Source organism: Phyllostomus hastatus, unplaced genomic scaffold (assembly GCF_019186645.2).
Source record: "Phyllostomus hastatus isolate PE091 unplaced genomic scaffold, TTU_PhHast_1.1 phas_scaffold_200, whole genome shotgun sequence".
In the NCBI taxonomy this organism is placed as follows: Eukaryota; Metazoa; Chordata; class Mammalia; order Chiroptera; family Phyllostomidae; genus Phyllostomus; species Phyllostomus hastatus.
Window position 1 is genome coordinate 9191159 of NW_025334016.1, and position 22066 is coordinate 9213224.

Below are 22066 nucleotides of genomic sequence, written 5' to 3' on the forward strand. Positions count from 1 at the left end.
TTAAAGCAATAATTACTTTCTGAAAAGTCATCCCTTTTAAATCAAAACTATAATGAGATACTACTTCATATCCATTATGATGGCCACTATAAAAAAATGAAATAAGACGTGTTGGTGAGGGTGTGGAGAAATTGAACCTCTTTGGCACTGTTAATAGGAATATAAAATAGTGCATCTGCTATGGAAAACAGTATGGAAGTTCCTTAAAACATTAAAAATAAAACTACCATATAATCCAGCAATCCAACTTCTGGATATATATCCAATAGAATTGAGAGCAAGGTCTTGAAGAGATATTTGCATACTCATATTCATAGAAGCATTACTCACAAAAGCCAAGGGGTGAAGCAACCCAAGTGTCCATGATAAAGTCTTTGTATGACAGAATGCATCTTCTTCACCTTCTAGCTCTTTATAAATAATCAACTGCACAAAAGAGATATGAGAGACCAGGGCTGGAAGCAACTCCTTCTGCCCTTTTGTTCTGCTCAAGGAACACAGAGAACATTTGTTATAGTTTTGCAATTCATATACTGTAATACCATGATAAACAAACTGTGATGTATTTATTGGAATATTTTATTTAAGTTTTATTTATTTATATCCAGAGAGAGGGGAAGGGATGTAAAAAGAGAGGGAGAGAAACATCAATATGTGGTTGCCTCTCATCTACCCCCAACTTGGGTCCTGGTCTGCAACCCAGGCATGTGCTCCAACTGGGAATCAAACTGGCAATCCCTGGCTTAAAGGCTGGCACCCAATCCACTGAGCCACACCAGCCAGGGCTGGAATATTTTGTTTATTCAGCTTTAGAAAAGAAGGAAATCCTGTCACATGCTATAATATGGATGAAACTTGAGGACATTATACTAAGTGAAGTAAACCACTCACAAAAGGACAAATACTCTGTGATTCCAGAGTCATCAAACTTTTTTTTAAGGACACAAAAGTCTCTTTAAATATTTTGGGGGAAGAAAGGGATACCACACTTCTACTCAGGAGAAACATTTTTATCACTACAGAGATTTTTTTATTATTTTTTTACACTTATCATGCCATAAATTCCTAGGGAATGGGCTCCATCAGCTCAGGTTCCTTCCCATTGGTTCTCACACAGTGTGCTTCTCTGGGCAGAACAGGCTGTTGCTTCAGCTGAACCCAGATACCTTTCTCTTTGGCTTCATTCTTTTTCTGATCATTTTCTTTAAAACCAAAAAAGATTTTATTTATTTATTTATTTTTAGAGAGAAGGGAAGGGAGGGAGAAACAGAGAAAGAGAAACATCAATGTGTGGTTAACTCTCACATGCCTGCTACTGAGGATCTGGCTCACAACCCAGGTGTGTGCCCTGACTGGGAATTGAACCAGCAACCCTTTGGTTGGCAGGCCAGCACTTAACCCACTGAGCTACACCAGCCAGGGCTGATCATTTTCCTTCACATGCTATAGGAAGCTATCTTGGCTCTTAGAGTGCTTAATATGCTCAATAAGTACATTAATTCTCTTGGCGAGAATCTTGCTCATAACTTGTTTGTAACAATACCCACCACATGCTAGGTGACATTGTCAAGTCTTCCAGTTTTACCCTGGGAACATTTGTGGGGCTTTCCTTTTTGAACAGTGTGCATTCCCTTGATGTCTACAATATCACCTTTCTTGTAAATTTGCATGTATATGGCCAAACGGACAGCTCCCTGTTTTCTAAAAAACTTAGAGAACATAAATAATGTGCCTCTTCTCTTCCCTTTGTGTTAGTCATTTTGTGAATTACTGGAAGATGGCAGATCCTCACCAAAAAGGTAAAGTAGTCAAACTCTTAGAAACAGAATGAAGAAGGGTGGTGGCCAGGGGCTAAGGGGGTGAGTAATTGTGGGGTGTTCAATGGATATAGTTATAAATTTGCAAGATGAAAAATTCTGGAGATGTGTTGTATAACAATATGAACATAATTAACATAAAAGAACTGTAAAAAACAGGTTAGGATGGTCAACTTTCTGTTATGTGTTTTTTTACTACAATAAAAAATAAAAATTAAAAAAAAATCAGGCTCTCTCACGTTAAGGATTAAGAAACTAAGACTCAGAGGGTTATGTATCTCATCCAAGTTGTCAAAGAGCCAACATCAAAGCACTGCTTTGAGGCCTGAGAATACTTGTGCCACAAAATGTTTTAACTTACTTTAAATTTAGATTTATTTCCCTTGGAATTTAACAGAATTTGGTGCATTTGGAAATTTTCTCTTAAATATTTTAAAGGGGGAAGTATACCTTTTTATTCCTATTTTTAGTAAGCATGACAACGGTTTGTCTTTCTACAATGGTTCACCTTTGAACAAAGGCAAAATGTGGATGTTTCAAAACCCAACATTCACTTTCACATAAAATGATAGGATAAAAATTAGTGGATGAGATCATTTAAACCTTCAAGTATGGTATATGGTGAATTTTTTATGATATAATTGACATATAACTTTATTTTTCAAGTGTACAACATAATAATTCAGTATTTTTATATATTGGGAGACAGTCACCATGATTAGCCTAGTTAACATCCAGGGTGATATTTTTTATATTAAAGTCTAATGTTTAAACTAGCTGACCCAGAATATATGAGTTGTGCTGAGGAAATCAAAATATGTTCCTCAAGCAGAACTTCAATCTCATTGAGTTTATATTAGCCTCTCTTCATTGACTGCAAAGAATTACTACTTTCTTCTTCCTCAATTAATTTTTAAATCATTTTACTCCTTCCATTATAAGAATTTTTATAACTGGATTTTTCTAAATAGTTTTAACTCTAGTGTGACAGAGAAAGGGATTAATTCATCTGTATTGTAGTAGGTTGACTAACTTTCACCCAAGGATAGATATCAAAAATTCTGATCTCTGGAATTTATAAATGTTACCTAATTTGGAAAAAGGATCTTGGCAGATGTGGTTAAATTCAAGATTTTGAGAGGAGTCAATAACCCTGGATTATCAGGCAGGACCTAAAGGCCATCATATGTGTCCTTATAAGTGAGAGCTAAGTCCTTATAAGGGAGATACATACATACAGAGGAGTAGATAACATGAAGACAAAGGCAGAGATTGGAGTGATGTGGCCACAAACCCAGGAGCTCTGGCAGCCACCAGGAATTGGAAAAAAAAAGGAACAGATTTTTCTTTGGAGCCTTCTGAAGACGTATAGCCCAATTTCAGACTTCTGGTCTCCAAACTGTGGGAGAATAAGTTTCTATTGTTTTACATCAGTAAATTTGTGGTAATCTGTTACAGCATCCTCAGGAAACTAATAAAGGCATATTAATGTATACCCTGTTCACATTATTAACTGAAATTGACTACAAATAAGCAGTAGGAATATAAAGCTTATCTATAAAACAATTTATAAAACATATGCATGACTAGAGTCTGGGAAATTTAGTAAAAATTCATAATCAGAATATCAAAAATCAATGCATGACATATTAAATGCATTTCCCTGGCCTCTCAAAAGTTCCTGTAACAATGTGAAACCACAGGAGTTATGCTCAGAAGAAAGTTCTATGAAGAAATTACTATGGCTTTGATTCTGTTGGGATCTATCAATAAAGGACATGAGTAGCCAGAAAATTATGGCAGATTCCATTGTTACTGTTATCAGAATTTCTGAGGCCAAGTACCAGCTTTGGTCAGGTCCTAAGATTGCAGATTGCCTATCTATTCTCAGGGCCTATGGACCTAGGCCTCAGTCCTGAAAGCATTGAGTTCATTAAAGCTGATCCACATGGTCTCATTAAAGCTGATCCACATTATTGTTCTGGAACCCCTGAATTAGACCAGAACCATACCCCTTCACAGATAATAGCCTTAGAACTTCAGAGATAAATTAGGCCTGGAGTTGCCAGGTTTAGCAAATAAACATACAGACCACCCAGTTAAATTTGACGTACAGATACACAATGAATAATTTTTTTAGTGTATGTCCAATGTAATATTTGAGACATATTTAGACTAAAAATGTATATTAGTTAACCAAAATTCACGTTGAATAAGATGTTCTAATATGGAACATAGCAACAGAAATCAGGAACAACCTCTGCCCTTACAGACTTTACACTCTGGTCAGGGTGAAATAAGTACATGAAAGACATGCAGTGTAGGCCATAGGCTGAGTCTTGAGAGAGGTACTATCCAAATACTAAAGACCCACTGAGGCAGGAAGTTACTCATGTGTCATTTCAAAAATTTATTGAAGATGAGTAGGTGTCTTGTTTGTGCTGTCAGTAGGGAGGCCATATGTTAGCATAGCCATATGTGGGTATATGTTTTTATGCTTTTAAGAGTTCAAAAAAGGGCATCTTCCAAGAAGCCTTACTTGCTCATCCAAGTACAATGTAAGAGCAAAACAAGAACTGAAATCCTAGCCATGCCACCTTTCTATTTATTTCATATATTTCCAAACATTAAGTTTAGAGTGTAAAATCTAAGCAAAATAAAACAAAGCAGAAACTAATTTTGTTATGCAGCCAGAACTGTATAATTTGGTGCCTAAGAATACTATGCCTGAATGTTCTGAGCATAATAACCACTCTTAAAGTCTAATCAAACTCTACACTAGTACAGCAGTCAGACCCCCCAAATATTATTTCCCTTAAAAAAAAAGAGGGGAAAACTGAGAAGTGTTTAATGTTCTTTGATTTAATAACAGGTTTTATCTTTGATACTACTTATAAATGTATATAGTAACCTTCCCAAGGTAAAGGCTGAATTGAAATAAAAAATAATGAAAAGTATTTTTCATAACACAAGAAGTCATTTCTTTTAAAACTAGAAGCCTATTCCCTTGAGTATTTTTCAAACTAGATTATTCTGATTCTTTACTTCTCCCTTTCCAAAACACTTCTTCTTTACCCTTTAAAAAGAAACTATGGGTGAAACTGGAGACAATTGTAATTGAACAACAATAAAAACAGAAATAATGCATCTGCTGTTTTGAAACCACAGGGTCCAGCAGAAGTAAGACCTGCTAGAGTATAGTTGGTAGGGTAATAATGTGGGTGCAATAATTTATAGTTTTAATTTGAACATTTCACCTAAAATGTCATATGGTGTGCGTGAGTGTGATATTGTTATGTTACAGCATGACATGCTTATGATTTTGTAATAAAAGATTTTATAATAAAAAGGGGCATTATTTGTGCTAGACCCTGTATTTCAAGGTCTTCTTGGAAATACACATATTATATTCTCAAATCTTGAAATAGCTGGAGTTCTGGAATATATACCAGAATTATTTACTTCTGAAGATCATAAACCCTTTAATTTCCTCAATTTTTGCATGTTTTCAGTTTTTATGGTCCTGGGTTTCTGAATACTATATTCTAAGCCATCATTTTCCTCCTTCAGTGTATCAGGTTGTGATACTCCCAAGGTAGAGTCACTGGAAAACATCTTCTATGTTAAGTACTTGTCTTAAGCCTTTGTCATGCTGAGGCTAAGGTTCCTCTGGACTCATTAAAAGATCAGAAGTCTATAGGGTGGAGGCAGAGATTAATATGAGGGAGTCTTACATTAGTATTACTTTTCTGTCATTAATTTCCTGAAAATGGTTGAAACTCCTAAATCTCCACACATGATGCCTACTTGTTGATGTAATTTAGAGGGATTTAATGTTTCCAAAGGAATTTACTCAAGAATATGCAGCTCTATGTGTTTGGAATATCTGCTGCTGATCAGTATCCCTTGAGTGGCTGTTCAGTGATTTATTCAATCTGCTCCCTATTGATGAACATATGGGTTACTCCCAAACTTTTTGTGTTCAAATAATGCTCAATAAATAATCCTGTGCATTTTTCAAATCTATTAAAGTGTAGTTCAAATTTGATTCTTAAAAGTAGGATTCCTGGGTTAATCTATAAATATATTTGCATTTTTGCTAGGTATTGCATTCCCCACCCCTCAACACATACACACTTTAAAAAATATATTGTATTGTTGTTCAATTATAGTTGTCTGCATTTTCACCCCACCACTCTCCCCTACACCAGCCAAACCCACCTCCCTCCACTGCTTCTACCCTTCCCCTTGGTTTTGTCCATGTGTCCTTTACAGTAGTTCCTGAATACCCTTCCCCCCATTGTCCCCTCCCTCCCCCCTCTGGCTATTGTTAGACTGTTCTTAATTTCAATGACTCTGGTTACATTTTGTTTGCTTTTTACTTTTATTGATTATGTTCCAGTTAAAGGTGAGATCATATGGTATTTGTCCCTCACTATCTGGCTTATTTCACTTAGCATAATGCTCTCTAGTTCCATCTATGCTATCCCAAAGGGTAGGAGCTCCTTCTTTCTCTCTGCTGCATAGAATTCCATTGTGTAAATATACCATAGTCTTTTGATCCACTCATTTACTGATGGGCACTTAGGTTGCTTCCAGCACTGGGCTATTGTAAATTGTGCTGCTATGAACATTGGGGTGCATAGGTTCTTTTGGATTGGTGTTTCAGGGTTCATAGGATATAGTCCCACCAGTGGAATTTCTGAGTCAAAAGGCAACTCCATTTTTAGTTTTCTGAGGAAATTCCATACTGGTTTCCACAATGGTGCACCAGTCTGTACTCCTACCAACAGTGCACTAAGGTTCCCTTTTCTCCACATCCTCTCCAACACTTGTTTGTTGATTTGTTTATGATGGCCATTCTGACTGGTGTGAAGTGATATCTCATTGTGGCTTTCATTTGCATCTCTCTGATAGCTAGTGATGTTGAGCATCTTTTCATATGCCTCTGGGCCCTCTGTATGTCCTCCTTGGAGAAGTGTCTGTTCAAGTCTTTTGCCCATTTTTAAATTGGGTTTTTTGTCTTCCTGGAGTGGAGTCATCATAACCACACTTTTTAAAAAATGGTTTTATTTATTTATTTTTAGAGAGGGGAAGGGAGGAAGGAAGAGAGGGAGAGAAACATCAATGTGTGGTTGCCTCTCAACATGGCCTCCACTGGGCACCTGGCCTGCAACCTAGGCATGCGCCCTTACTGGGAATCAAACTGGCAACCCTTTGGTTAGTAGCCCGCACTCAATCCACTGAGCTACACCAGCCAGGGTCATACACACTTTTTAAACACCTAAGCCTCACATGAAACTCTGGAGCATGATTTGTGTGTAGGTTTTCTCCCCTCCACAGTGATACTAGAGCACTATGGCTATTCAGGGATATGATGTTGGACTCACTCTGGAAAGGACAGGCAGGCAGGACCCTCACTGTGACATAGACAACACTTGCCTTCATTCCTCTGTTGCTTTCTTCCTCCATCAGCATCTATTATTGACTGAATGCTTGTGTCCCCCTAAAATTCATGTTAAAATCTAAGCCCCTAATGTGATGGTATTAAGAGGTAGGGCTTTATAGTATTTGTCTTTCATTGCCTGGCTTATTTTGCTTAGCAAATACCATATGATCTCACCTTTAACAGGAACCTAAAGAACAAAACAAAGAAACAAGCAAAATATAACCAAAGACACTGAAATAGAGAACAGTCTGACAATGTTCAGAGGGGAGAGGAGAGGGAATTTCAGGGAAAAAGGGGAAGGGTTTACAGGAAGAAGTATAAAGGGCACATGGATAAATCTAGGGGTGGGTGGAAATGGGAGGGAGGAGGGGAGGGCTGGGTGGGTGGGTTGGAATGGGAGTAAAAGATAGAAAATTGTACTGCAACAACAATTAAAATAAAAAATATTTAAAAAAAAGAGGTAGGACCTTTGGGAGGTGATTAAGTCATGAGGGTGGAGCCTTCATGAATGGGATTAGTGCCCTTATAAGAGAGCCCACAGAGCTCTCTCTCCCCCTCTCTCCTGCTTTCTCTTCCTCTCTCTCTCTCTCTCTCTCTCTCCCCACCTCTACCATGTGAGGATACAATGAGAAAATGGCCTGTCTTCAACCAGGGAATGGGCCCTCATCAGAAACTGACCATGCTGACACTCTGATCTTGCTCTTCCAGCCTCCAGAATTGTGAAATATAAATGTTGTTTATAAACACCCAATCTATGGTACTTTGTTATAGCAGCCCAAACTAAGTGTCACTCTCTTCAGGACCTTTGTGAGGCCCCAACATTTGTTTCCCAGGGAACCCTGGTGATGCTGCATCTATCCCCATCCTCTCTCTGGTAACTTAGAAAGATCCTCTGACTTCATCAAAAAACATCTCTTACTTCCTTTCCAGAGGCCTTGTCTGAAGATTTAGAGATAATCCATAACATCAGGTATTACTGAATGGAGATTTCAGTTCAACACTGCCTTCTTACCCAAAGGACCAATCTTAATGGTGGCTTAGAGACAAGTCACTGCTGTGTATGAAAGCTTTTCTCACACTCCATTCCTCCCCTTGAAGAAAAAGTGCTGAGTGCTCCCTTCCCAGCCTTCTCTAATCATGGGCCTACACAAAGAATGCATTACTTGCTCCTTTACTATTGAGATAATTCCTGGATGGTTAGGTCAGATAATAGAAATATGGCCTGGAGGCTTGTGAAAAAGTCTCCATGCTCATTTTTTAAAAGATTGTATGTAGTTAGTTTTAGAGAGAGACAAAGGGAGGGAAAAGAGAGGGAGACAAACATCGATGTGCATGAGAAACATAATTGGTTACTTCTCACATGCCCTGAACCGGGGACCTGGCCTGAAACCCAGGCATGTGCCCTCACCGTGAATCAACTGGTAACCTTTCAGTTTCCAGGATGACATCCAACCCATGAGCCATACCAATCAGGGCTCCATGTTAATTTTTGAATAAACTAACCATAACCCTGCCAGAAAACTATTTTTCAGTGAGTTGACCTTATTAAGAGTTTAGATTTGATGGCTGGGTTAAATTCATTCCATTTTCTTTGCTGTCCCCACCCCTCTTCCTCCTGCCTCTCCAGCCATGGAAGTCCTGAGACAGAGTAGATAAAGCTTCTATGGGACACACTCCCACAGATGGAGAAAATTATTGCACTTAAAGGTGGGCAGCTTGATAACATACTCGGGTAATGATTCTCTACTTCTCTGCTTTTCTTCCTTGGTGAGGTAACAGCATATACGACCTCTGCCTCAGGCTCTGCTTTCTGGGGAAACCAGTCAAAGACATGAAAGGAAAAGGGAGTGACAGTAGCTACCACATAGCTAAAATCTCTGATTTTAATTGAGAAGGGCTCCTAGGAAGAAAAGAGTCAGATATTGGTGAGTAATGACTCAGAGAAAGATATATAGTTCAGGAAGGCTCCTTAGGCTGGAGCATCATCAATCTTTGTGTGTTAAAAACTGAATGGAAAAAAATCACCACTTTTGCATGGTAAAAAGCCATAGACATAACCAAAATTAAAAAAAGAAGCCGAAAAAATATTTACAGATTATATATTGCAAAAGCTTTTAACAATCAAAGAAAAAAAAAGTAGAAAAATAGGTAAAAAATATGATCGGAGAGTTCTTTAAAAAAACAGGAAAGAATCTGAAACATAAAAAAATGTTCAACTTCACTCATAACAAGGGAAATACAAATTACAACTACCTTGAAATAGCATTTCTTGTTTATCAGATTGGCAAAAACTCAAAATTGAAAATGCACTGTGTTGGTGAGCTTGTGGATGAAATAATCACTCTTATTCATTGCTGGTGAGAGTGTAAAATGTTACAGCCCCCATGAAGGGGAATTTGGCAATATCTAGCAAAACTGTAAATACATGTACAGTTTTGCCCAGCAATTACCCTTTTAAGATTCAAATGTGAATTACACCTAAACAGATTTGAATGAACCTATGCACAAGGTCATTCATTGTGCATTATTTGTACAAAAGTTGGGGAGCAACTCACAAGTCAATAGGCAACAGATTGAGTAAACCGTTGTACAGCTATGTAATCATTAAAAAAAAAAGAGGATGATCTCTGAATTAGTTTAATGTTACTACTTTAACAAATTACCACAAACTAAGTGGCTTAAGGCAACAGAAATATATTCTCTTACAGTTCTGGAGGCCAGAGGTCCAAAATTGAAGCATTGGCAGGGTTAGTTCCTTCTGGAGGCTCTGAGGGAGAATCTGTCCCATGCTTCTCCCCTACTAGTGGCTGCCATCAATCCTTGGGCTTATAGCTGCATTGCTGTTATCTCTGTGTGTGCCTTCATATGGCTTGTCCTGCTGTGTATGAAACCCTCCTCTCCTTTCTCTTAGAAGGATACTCATGATTGGATTTAAGGTTTGCCCTAATCCAAGATGATCTCATCTTGAGATCCTTACCTCAATTATTTTTCTATAGACCCTTATCCCAAATAAAGTCACATTCTGAGGTTCCAGGTAAACACATCTTCTGTGGAACACAATTCAACCCACTATAATCTCCATGACGTGATATGGATTAGTTTTCAGAATGTATCATTAAGTTTAAAAAGCAAGGTGAAAAACAGTGTCTATAGTATGCTATATTTTGTATGAGAAAGGAGGGGAAACAAGAATACACACACATATGTAGGTGTATACAAGTGCACATATTTTCAAACAGTAACACCAGAATAATGAACCAGAAATTAATAGAAATGGTTAATTCTGGGGTGGGGAGGGAGGTGAGAAGACAGGGATAAAAGGGAGACTTCTGAGTAGTATACCTTTTATATAGTTTTGGCTTTTGAAACATGTAAATGTTCTACTACTCAAAAATATAATTTAATATTTTAAGAACCCTAAAATGGAAAACAAACCTAAATGAATGACTTTAAATTTATATCATGTAATAAATATTACTACACAGAGGACATAATTATTTGATGTGACATTATAATACTGAAATGTATATGACCTTATTTGTGCATGTTCTAAGACAAAAACAATACAAGCAAATCTTTAACCTCATTTCATAGTTTGTTAGTAGTAATATACTATTATAATTTGAAAACCATATTATGTATATTGTAAGGCAGAGCAAATACATAATTATGTTAACATTAGGAACCAAGATTTTCAGTGTAACAGAAAACAGATTCAAGTAAAAACACTTTAATGTTGTATTTTACCCAGCTTTATTGAGATCTATTTCACATATGACATCGTGTATGACATAACACAGTTTAAGGTATGCAATGTGATAATTTGGATACACATATATGTTGCAATAAGGTTAGTTAATAAATCTATCACCTCACATAATTACCTTTTGTGTGTGGGTATGGTGAGAACATTTCAGATGAACTTTCTTTCCAGCAACGTTCAAGTATATAATACAGTATTGTTAGCTATAATCATCATGCTGCATATTAGATCCCCAGAACCTGCTCATCTTCTAACTAAAAATTTGTAGCCTTTGACCAACATTGCCTCATTCCCCCCAACCATTCTACCCAGCCTCTGGCAACCACCATTCTACTCTATGAGTTTGGCTTTTTTAGATTTCATGTGTGAGAGTGTACAGTATTTGTCTTCATACATACAGTATGTGTGAAGTATTTGTCTTATTTCATTTAATGCCTTCAGGTTTTATATTTGTTATATCAAATGACAGGATTCCCTTCTTTTTTATGGCCAAATAACATCCTATTATATATCTATATCATAGTATCTTCTCACTAGCCTTTTAATGTCTGTACAATCTGTAGTAATGAACCTTCTTTAATTCCTGATATTGATATAGATGTTGGTATTGATTTTGTGTCTTCTGTCTTTTTTTATTGATCAGTCTGGTGCAACTTTTGTTTCAGAAGCAAGATACTCAAAGATTAATGGAAACATGCAGAAAGGATAAAGGAATTAAATAGAAAAGGTTCTCACTGATTGACTAACTTTGGGACAATTTGAGCATAGAAAATAATTAATGTAATTGAATAAAAAACATAAAATTTTTAAAAAGCCCCAAACATAACAAAACTTTAGAGGTGATTATTATATATACTCTTAACTTGAAAACTTGTAATTAAAGGGAAAGATCTGGTAACTTTTTGTTTGTTTGTTTGTTTGTTTTGCCTTGTCAGTAGAAATCGTGAGTCAGGTACAATGAAATAGTCCAAGCTGTAAGGGAAAGCTCTTCATTTCTGCAAAATGTCTGCTAATAACTGAAGAAGAAATGATAAAATGAGAACATTCTGACTGGTGTGAAGTGATATCTCATTGTGGCTTTCATTTGAATCTCTCTGATGGCTAGTGATGTTGAGCATCTTTTCACATGTCTCTGGGCCCTATGTATGTCCTCTTTGGAGAAGTGTCTGTTCAAATCCTTTGCCCACTTTTTAATTGGGTTGCTTGTCTTCTTAGAGTGGAGTCGTGTGAGTTCTTTATATATTTTGGAGATCAAACTCTTGTCTGAGGTATTATTGGCACATATGTTTTTCCATATAGTTGGTTCTCTTTTTATTTTAATACTGTTTTCCTTAGCCATGCAGAAGCTTTTTAATTTGATGAGGTCCCATTTGCTTATTCTTCCCTTTATGTTCCTTGCTCTAGGGGACATACTGGTGAAAATATTGCTCCATGGAATGTCTGAGATTTTGCTACTTGTGTTTTCCTCTAGGATTTTTATGGTGTCACGACTTATATTTAAGTCTTTTATACACCTTGAATTTATTTGTGTATGGTGTAAGTTGGTAATCGGGTTTCATTTTTTTGCATGTAGCTGTCCAGATCTCCCAACACCATTTGTTGAAGAGGCTATTTTTACTCCATTTTATGCTTCTTCCCACTTTGTCAAATATTAATTGACCATAGAGACTTGGGTTTATTTCTGAGCTCTCTATTCTGTCCCATTGATCTATGTGCCTGTTTTTATGCCAGTACCAGGCTGTTTTGATTACAGTAGCCTTGTAATACAGTTTGATATCAGGTATTATGATCCCTCCTGCTTTGTTCTTTTTTCTCAAAATTGCTTCAGCTATTCAAGGTCATTTATGGTTCCATAAATTTCTGAATTACATAAATATAAAATTCTGAAATGTTTGTTCTATATCTGTGAAATATGTCATTGGTACTTTAATAGGGATTGCATTGAATCTATAAATCGCTTTGGGCAGTATGGCCATTTTGATGATGTTAATTCTCTCAATCCATGAGCATGGTACATGCTTCCATTTATTTGTGTCTTCCTTAATTTCTCTCTTCAGTGTTGTATAGTTTTCTGAATACAGGTCTAACCTCCTTGGTTAGGTTTATTCCTAGGTACTTTTATTTTTCTTGTTGCTATATCAAATGGGATTTTTTTTCCTGATTTCTGTTTCTGATATTTCATTGTTGGTGTACAAAATTGCCTTTGATTTCTGAGTATTGGCTTTTTATCTTGCTGTTTTGCAAATTCATTTGTAAGGTCAAGTAGTTTTTTGGTGGAGTCTATAGGATTTTCTATGTACACTATTATGTCATCTACAAACAGTGACAGTTTTACTTCCTCCTTTCCAATTTGGATGCCTTTTATTTCTTTTTCTTGTCTGATTACTGTGGCTTGGACTTTCAGTACTATGTTGAATAGGAGTGGGGAAAGCAGACATTTTTGTCTTGTTCCTGATCTTAGTGGGAAAGCTGTAAGTTTTTGTCCATTAAGTATGATGTTGACTGTAGGTCTCTCATATATGGCCTTTATTATGTTGAAGAATGCTCCCTCTATTCCCACTTTGCTGAGTGTTTTTATCATAAATGAGGGCTTCACTGTATCAAATGTTTTTTCCACATCTATAGATATGATCATGTGATTTTTGTCTTTGCTTTTGTTTATGTGGTGTATCATGTTTATTGATTTGCAAATATTGTACCATCGTTGCATCCCTGGGATGAATCCCACTTGGTCATGGTGTATGATCTTTTTAATGTATTGCTAGATGTGGTTTGACAATATTTTGTTGAACATTTTAGAGTCTATGTTCATCATTGATATTGGCATGAAGTTTTCTTTGTTGTTTCTTTAGAATTCACCTGTGAAAACGTCTGGTCCAGGGCTTTTGTGTTCAGGGAATTATTTGATTAGTGCTGCAATTTCATCATCTGTTATTTATCTGCTCAGACTTCCTGCTTCTTCTTCATTGAGTTTTGGAAGACTATATTTTTCTAGAAATTTGTCTATTTTACCTAGGTTTTCCAATTTCTTGGCATATAGTTCTTCATAGTAATTTCTCACAATCCTTTGTATTTCTGTGGTATCAGTTGTAATCTCTCCTCTTTTATTTCTGATTGTGTGTATTTAGATCCTGTCTCGTTTTTTCTTGATGAGCCTGCTTAAAGGCTTGTCAATTTTGTTTATCTTTTCAAAGAACCAGCTCCTGGATTCACTGATCCTTAGAATTGTGCTTTTAGTCTCTATGTCATTTAATTCTGCTCTGATCTTGGTTATTTCCTTCCTTCTACTTTGGGTTGTCTTTTTTGTTGTTCCTTGAGCTCTTGTAGGCATAGGTTTAGGTTGTTTATTTGAAATGTTTCTGTCTTTCTTAGGTAGGCCTATATAGCTATGAATTTTCCTCTCAGGACTACCTTCACTGTGTCCCATAAGGTTTGGAAAGTTGTGCATTAATTTTCATTTGTTTCCAGAAATTTTTTGATTTCTTCCTTTATCCATTCATTGTTTAATAGCATGATATTCAATCTCTATGAGTTTGAGTGTTTGGGGTTTTTTTCCTAGAGGTTGGTTTCCAGTTTCAGTCCCTTGTGGTCAGAGAAAATGTTTGATATGATTACAATGTTCTTGAATTTGTTCAGGCTTGTTTTGTGACCTATCATGTGATCTATCTTGGAAAATGTTCCATGTGCATTTGAAAAGAATGTGTATTTAGCTTCTTTGAGATGAAAGGCTCTATATATATCAGTTAAATCCATTTCATTTAGGGTACTGTTCAATGCCACAATATCTTTGTTGATATTTTGTTTGGAAGGTCTGTCCATTTTTGACAGTGGGGTGCTGAAATCTCCTACTATACTTGTGTTACTATTAATACCTTTCTTCAAGTCCTCCAAGATTTTCTTTATGTATTTGGGTGCTCCTTTGTTGGGTGCATATATATTTATAATTTTTATGTCTTCTTGATGGATTCTTCCCTGGAGTATTATGAAGTGACCTTCTGGGTCTCTTTTCATGGCTCTTTTTTTGAAGTCTATTTTGTCCAATATGAGTATTGTTATTCTTCTTTTTCCTGTCCATCTACTTGGAATATTTGTTTCCAGCCCTTCACTTTGAGTCTGTGTAGGTCTTTTGTTTTGAGGTGGGTCTCTTGTAGGCAGCATATATGTGGGTCATGTTTTCTTATCCATTCTGCTATTTTGTGTCTTTTGATTGGAGCACTTAATCCGTTTATGTTTAAAGTTATTATTGATGGGTACTTATGCATTGCCATTTTTTCATACCTGTGTTCCTCTCTCTTTCACTGTTTTTCTTCATGTTCTTAAGGGAAACCCTTTAGCATCTCTGCAGAGCTGGTTTGTAGGAGGTATATTCTTTGAGGCTTCTTTTGTCTGGGAAGCTCCTTATTTGACCTTCTATCATGATTGAGAGCCTTGCTGAATAAAGTAGTCTTAGTTGCAGGCCTCTGGCTTTTGTTACTTGTATTATTTCTTGTCATTCCCTTCTGGCTTAGAGTGTTTCCATTGAGAAGTCAGTTGCTAGTCTTACTGAGGCTCCCTTGTATGTTACTTCCTGTTTTTCCCTTGCTGCCTTTAAGATCTTCTCTTCATTTTGAAATTTTGCCATTTTAATTATGATATGTCTTTTTTTAAAGCACTATTTCTTTTTTTTAAAGATTTAATTTATTTATTTTTAGATAGGGAAGGGAGGGAGAAAGAGAGAGAGCGAGAGAGAGAGAAACATCAATGTGTATTTGCTGGGGGTTCTGGCCTGCAACCCAGGAATGTACCCTGACTGGGAATCGAACACTTTGGTTCCCAGCCCACACTCAATCCACTGAGCTACGCCAGCCAGGGCTTAATTATGATATGTCTTGACGTGACCCTCCTTGAATTCCTTTTGATTGGAACTCTCTGTGTTTCCTGGAATTGCGTGATTTTTTCTCTCAAATTAGGGAAGTTTTCCATCATTACTTTCTCAAATAGGTTTTCTATCCCTTGCTCTTCTTCTTCTCCTTCTGGTATCTCTATTATATAGATATTATTACGTTTCATATTGTCTTGCATTTCTCTTATTCCCTCTTCATTCTTTCTGAGCCTCTTTTCCTTTTCTTGCTCTTTCTTAGTATTTTTTTCAAGTTTGTCCTCTAGTTCACTGATCCAATCTTCTGCTTCATCAATCCTGCTTTTCATTTCTTCTACTGTGTTCATCAGTTCAGATATTGTATTCTTCATTTTCTCTTGGCCCTTGTTGAGACTTTCTATTTCCTTTTTCATGTTGATATAGTTTACAGTGAGTTCACTGTAGTTTCCCTGTAGTTTCTGGTGGCTCATGGTGAGCTCATTGAGCTTCCTGAGAATCATTGCTTTGAACTGAATATCTGATAGTTGAGTTGCCTCTATTTCATTTAGCATTCTTTCTGAGGCTTCCTCCTTTCCCTTCATTTGAAGATTGTTTCTTTGTCTTCCCATTGTTTGTGAGACTCTTCTTGTTTGCCTCAACTTCTTAAATTGGTCTGTTCTGGCTCCCTGGGTTTATGGTGTGAACTTCTGTGATAGAATACCTGTGAGATTCAGTGGTGCAGTCTCCTTGATCTCCCGAGCTCACTGGTCTTGGGCTGTCGTTTAAGTTGGCTCTGTGTTTGTCTTTGTGTTTTGACTGTTGTTGGATCTTTCTTTGGTGGGTCCTCCCCACCAGCTGGTTAAATGAGGGTCACTCTGACCACCACCTCTTGTATTTTGTTGTACTGGTGAGGGAAGGTTCTGTTGAAGCTGGTTCTTCCATGTGTATAAGGTTTTGAGAATTCTCTCTTGCTCTTGTTCAGTTGTTTGTACTGGGTAATGTCTCTAGTGTTTGGTTGTATTTCCATATAGGTCCTGGATTGAGGTTTGTGTGGTTTCCATTCCCTCCTTCACCTTCTGTTGTTATCTGTTAGTGGTTCCTTTGTTGTTGGCTTTCCTCTTTCAGTGGGTATCCTGGTGTTCACCGCTTCCACCTACTCTTTTTTGTGATCAGTTGGAGGGGGAAGGCAAAATGGTTTAAGACAGCAAGAGGGTATTCTATGATATTTACAATAGCAGCCAGTATACAAGAGATAGGAGATCCTTTGGCTATGTATAGTGTGAACTGTGATCTTCCACCCAACCAGCTGATTTTTAGAAAGAATGGAAAGAAGATAAGACTCTTGTTGGGGAAGGAAGAATTGTGAGGTGGATCTAGAAAGCAGTGAGCTTGTGGGTAATCAGATTGTGAGGTAAAGTGAGAGTGAAAGGTAGGAAATAGGTGTAGTGTGTGAGAATAGAGTTAACCACAACAGTAATAAAGTTCAGAAAACAGTGAAGTGGGCTAAGATCTGGGAGTGATGCTGTGTAGTGTTTGCAATTATATGGAACAGCAGTTGTTTATAATAATAATGGAGCAACAATCATATCACAGAATCTATGTGATCTGGATAACAGGAATAGGAAGTATAAGACCTAGGGTAGTGTGCTAATGAAACACAAGTGAAGTGAAAGACAGTAAATTAAAAATACACTATGAAAGAGAGAATGAGGGAAACCAGTCAAACAATGGAATTCAACCATCCAAGTGAAGAAGACTAAACAAAAAAGAAGTTGTTGTATACAAAAATACAGTGATACCTCACCTATAGTGGGAGTTATGTTCCAGAGACCCACGCAATAGGTGAAAATCCACGAAGCAATGACATTATATTTATTTTATTATTTATATATATTTTGAAGCTGTATAAACCCTTCCCACACTCCTATAAACCCTTCCCACACTCTTATAAACACTTCATATGCTCTTAAACACTTTCTACACTCTTAAACCTACATAATTTTAACAACATATAATATTCTATATGGGTACTCACCAGTGAAGTATACAGTTGTCCCTCACTATATCGCGGTTCACTTATTGTGGCTTCACTGTATCACAGGTTACAGTGTACCCATGATACAGTTAAGCTGCAATAAGTGAACCACGATATAGCGAGGGAGAACTTTACTAATAAAATGAAAGATATAGGAATAATGAACAAATAATAATACAAATATACAATAACTTGCAAGTTCTCTGGAGTAGCAAAGTGAAATCTGTCTCACTGTCTCAGCTATTGGGATGACCCCTCTTTGGGTCCAACTCTGGTCTTTTCACAGTTTCAGGTTTTATTGTCTCACTTGTTGAAATTAAAAAAAGAAGAAGGAGGAGAAAGGAAGAAGAGATATAAAGGGAAAGAAAGAAAGAAGGGAAGAAGGAATAAAAAGGAAAGAAGGAAAGAAAGGAAGGAGTTAAAACAAAAAAAAAATTACTTAGAAAAAAGAAAGCCTCCTGCTGGTTTCAAACTGGCCAAACCAGTTCTGCTGGTCTTCCTGGCTGCAGCAGGCTGAGGGGGAATTGGTTTTGCTTTTCTCCTTCCTGAGCAGCACTCACCCAGCCTTCAGCCCAGTTCTTCAGTTCACTGCTGGCCCCCCAGTGCACTTCTGCACCCAGCCTAGGCCATCAGTCCACTAATTGTGCTGTCCTTGGTGCATCAATTAGGGACAACTCATACACCACCTTCTCACTCTTTGCTGTCCTAGATGCTAGGGACTCTCAGCACCTCTTCAGACTAGTTCAACATCCACACTGAGTTAAGTCTTTCTGGGAATTGCTGACTCCCTGAGCCCTGCAGTTCTCCTCTGCAGGGGCATCTCCATCTTCCTCTTAGAGAGCCAGTCAGCCCTGCAGGGAAGGGGTGCCACCTTGGCTGCCACTGCAGATGCCAGTGTTCACATCCTCTGCTACTTCCCTGGGGGCACAAGGGTTGGGCGTGTGATGCCTCTGGGCAGTGGGGTCAGGTGCACTCCATTCCAGGCCTGCAGGTGTGGCAGGATGGGCAGCTACTGGTCCTTCAGGTTCAGATGTCCACTCTCCCCTGGGATTCTGGTGTGAGTTCAGGGATAGGGGTACAGGAGGCCAGGCGGCTGCTGCAGCTAGCATCCACAGTCTCCATGGGTGTATACAGCCCCTGTGTGTTTGCCCCTTTGTCCTTATTCTCCTCCCTGCAACTTCAAGCAACTAGGTCTCTCCTGGTGCTGTACGAACCTTGTTTGGCAGGGTAGGGAGCCCTTGACCCAGCTCTCTCCCAAGAACCCTGCAGCAGACCCAGTGGGCACCAGACCTGGGGCTGCAGCCACCCTGGTCCCCATGTTGGACCCAGGGACCTTATTGTCCTGAAGCACTCTCCATACTGTCTGATTTTTCAATGTCCTATACAATTTTTGGTCCCCAATATTCATATATGCTGGGATACTGTTGGCTGTTGGCTCTGTTCCTCAGAAGATAGGCTAGGTGTTTCACTCATGTGCAGGGAGAAGTGGACTCTGCTCCCACCTGTCTTGCCGCCATCTTCCCTTTATCCAAAATTTTGTTCTTATTGATGCTCATTTCATGTTTTATTAAACTTTACCTGGATTTTGTAGTCAAATATCAAGTGGAAGAATTGTGAAGTCCTGAAATGTGTTGGGGAAATTTTGAGATTAAAACTATTTCACATAAAACTTATGTTGACATAAGGTATGAACCCAAACTACAATGAACTGAATTAATTTACCAAGGAGGAAGAGCCCCTCCCTCCAATAAAATAAATACAAAATAAAAAATTTTTAAAACCAAGATAGTGACTCCTTTGACTTGAAATTGAACTTCCTTTTGTTTTCCAAATTCAGCAAACTGGATGGAAAAAAAAAAGAATCACAATACACTCAAAACAGGCCAATATTTCATCCTATTTAAGACCATACAGGTGAACAATAATATGAATCACAGTGCTGTGGTTAACTGGAACCCATGACGGTTGTGAATATTTAGGACTTTCTGTACTCTTAAGATAATATAGCTATCACAGTTTGCATTTATTTTACCAACCAGTGTTCAGCCGATATGCTTTCATTTATTTTAGAGGTAGGAACATAGAAATAAAAACTATATAAAATGTTCTAGAATATGCTCAGTAGTCCTGAAATGCTATGGAATATCCATTAGTTTAATTCTCAGCTGAGTACCTGCTAAGTGACAGATTGTGTCTGACATTGTGGTAGGTACCGTGAATGAAAAAGGGGGCATGTAATATACCTAATAAACTCAGGGGAACCACATGGTAGGCCTGATAAGCTCAGTTACCAAAAGTAACCACACAGGATTATCTGATCATAAATTCTTATGAACTGAGCAGGTCAAGTGAGTAGTCATGTCTCAGGCCTATAGCTTCATTAGCAAAGGTCAATCTTTACCTTAAGTGAGCCCTGTGCACTCTTCTTATGCACTGAGGATAACATACCTTTGAAACATCAGTATTTCTTTTCTAGAACCCTTAAATGTGCAACCTAAAGCACAAGAGCACAAGACCACCAGAGCAGCAGACTGCAGAATTTCTCATTGTTATCTTGTTCTCTGTATACCATCTCTATTTGTTTGTTGTAAATGTAAATTATTAACTATCTTATACCCACTAATGTAAAAGAGCAGTGTGTTTCTCCATCATGATTTTTATCCAATCCTAGAGACTTCCCTGCTTTGCTTTCTTCTGCCTCCTTAATGTACCACCAGTGGATATCATGTAACTGTCCTTACTCTTCTCCTTTGATTTTAATGTATAAAGTGAATTGCGAAACTGCCATTCTACAGAGCATTTTCTCAATTTATTAAGATGTTGCTTTCACAGCCTAGGTGCCCACCAGTAAATGAGTGGATCAAAAAATTGTGGTACATTTACACAATGGAATTCTATGCAGCAGAAAGAAAGAAGGAGCTCCTACCCTTCGCAGCAGCATGGATGGAACTGGAAAGCATTATGCTAAGTGAAGTAAGCCAGGTGGTGAAAGACAAATACCATATGATCTCATCTATAAGTGGAACCTAATTAACAAAACAAACAAGCAAGCAAAATACAACCAGAGACATTGAAATTAAAAATAGACTGACAGTAACCAGAGAGGAGGGGGGAGGGGATAATGAGGGGAAAGGGGGGAAGGGTTTTCAGGAACAACTATAAAGGACACATGGACAAAGCCAAAGGGGGGTAGAATTGAGGGTGGGAGGTGGGGGTGAGTGGGGTAGAGGAAAGTGGTGATGGGAAAATTGAGACAACATTATTCGAACACTAATTTAAAAAAATGATTGAAAGAGAGAAATAGAAAATTAAAAAAAAAAGATTTTGCTTCCAGGTATGCCCTCAAGGTTAGACTCAAATAAACTCCTATAAAACATTTCTATAAGCTGTATATTCTTTCATCGACATTACTAGAAATAAAGTATCCTAATTTCAGTTAGACATTTGATAGAGTCTCATGATATCATGGACAAAAGGTAGAAATATTGGATGGTATTCAAGAAGAATTTGACAAATTTATAATTGATTAATTGATTATATAAAAAATTAATTAATGGATCAACATCAACCAGGGTAGAAATCTCTTAGATCATACCTATCTTCAGTCAGTTCTCTTTACTTTTACTAATAATTTAAATGAAGATACAAAGCCTTTTTAAAGTCACAGGGTTTGTGAGAATAAAGCTCAGAAAGACAATATCCTCAGTGTAAAGATATAAAGAGAATTCCACAGGCTGGAATGATGTGCCCAATAAGCAAGATGAAATTTAAGAGGAATAAATTTTATATACATTTCTGTATGTAGTCAAAAAATTCAATTATACAAGTTCAGAATGGAGAAGATAAGGTAGTTTGAGTATAAAACAAATTAAGAATTTTATTTTACTCATTTCCATAAAGGATCAACCTGAGCTAATAGTTTCATATGGCACATAAAAACCAGCTCAAACCAGAGTCCTGTTAAAAGAAGCCAGGTATCAAGATCACTGATTTACAATTTCTATACCAACACACTAAGAGCTAAGACAATCAGAAGCAGAGACATATTTTTATCTTAGAAGCACATCATAAGGAAGTAAAGGAAAGGGAAGAAGGGTCATAGGCAAGTGGAGTTTTAAAGTCTCTTGGATGATTGATCCTTGAATACTTTCTCACTCTGATCTAG

The 22066-nt window shown here is 37.4% G+C and overlaps 1 pseudogene; it reads right to left on the reverse strand.

Moving 5' to 3' along the window:
• Positions 1-1050: 1050 nt before the first annotated feature.
• On the reverse strand, positions 1051-19010 carry LOC123832699 (annotated as a pseudogene).
• Positions 19011-22066: the final 3056 nt, after the last annotated feature.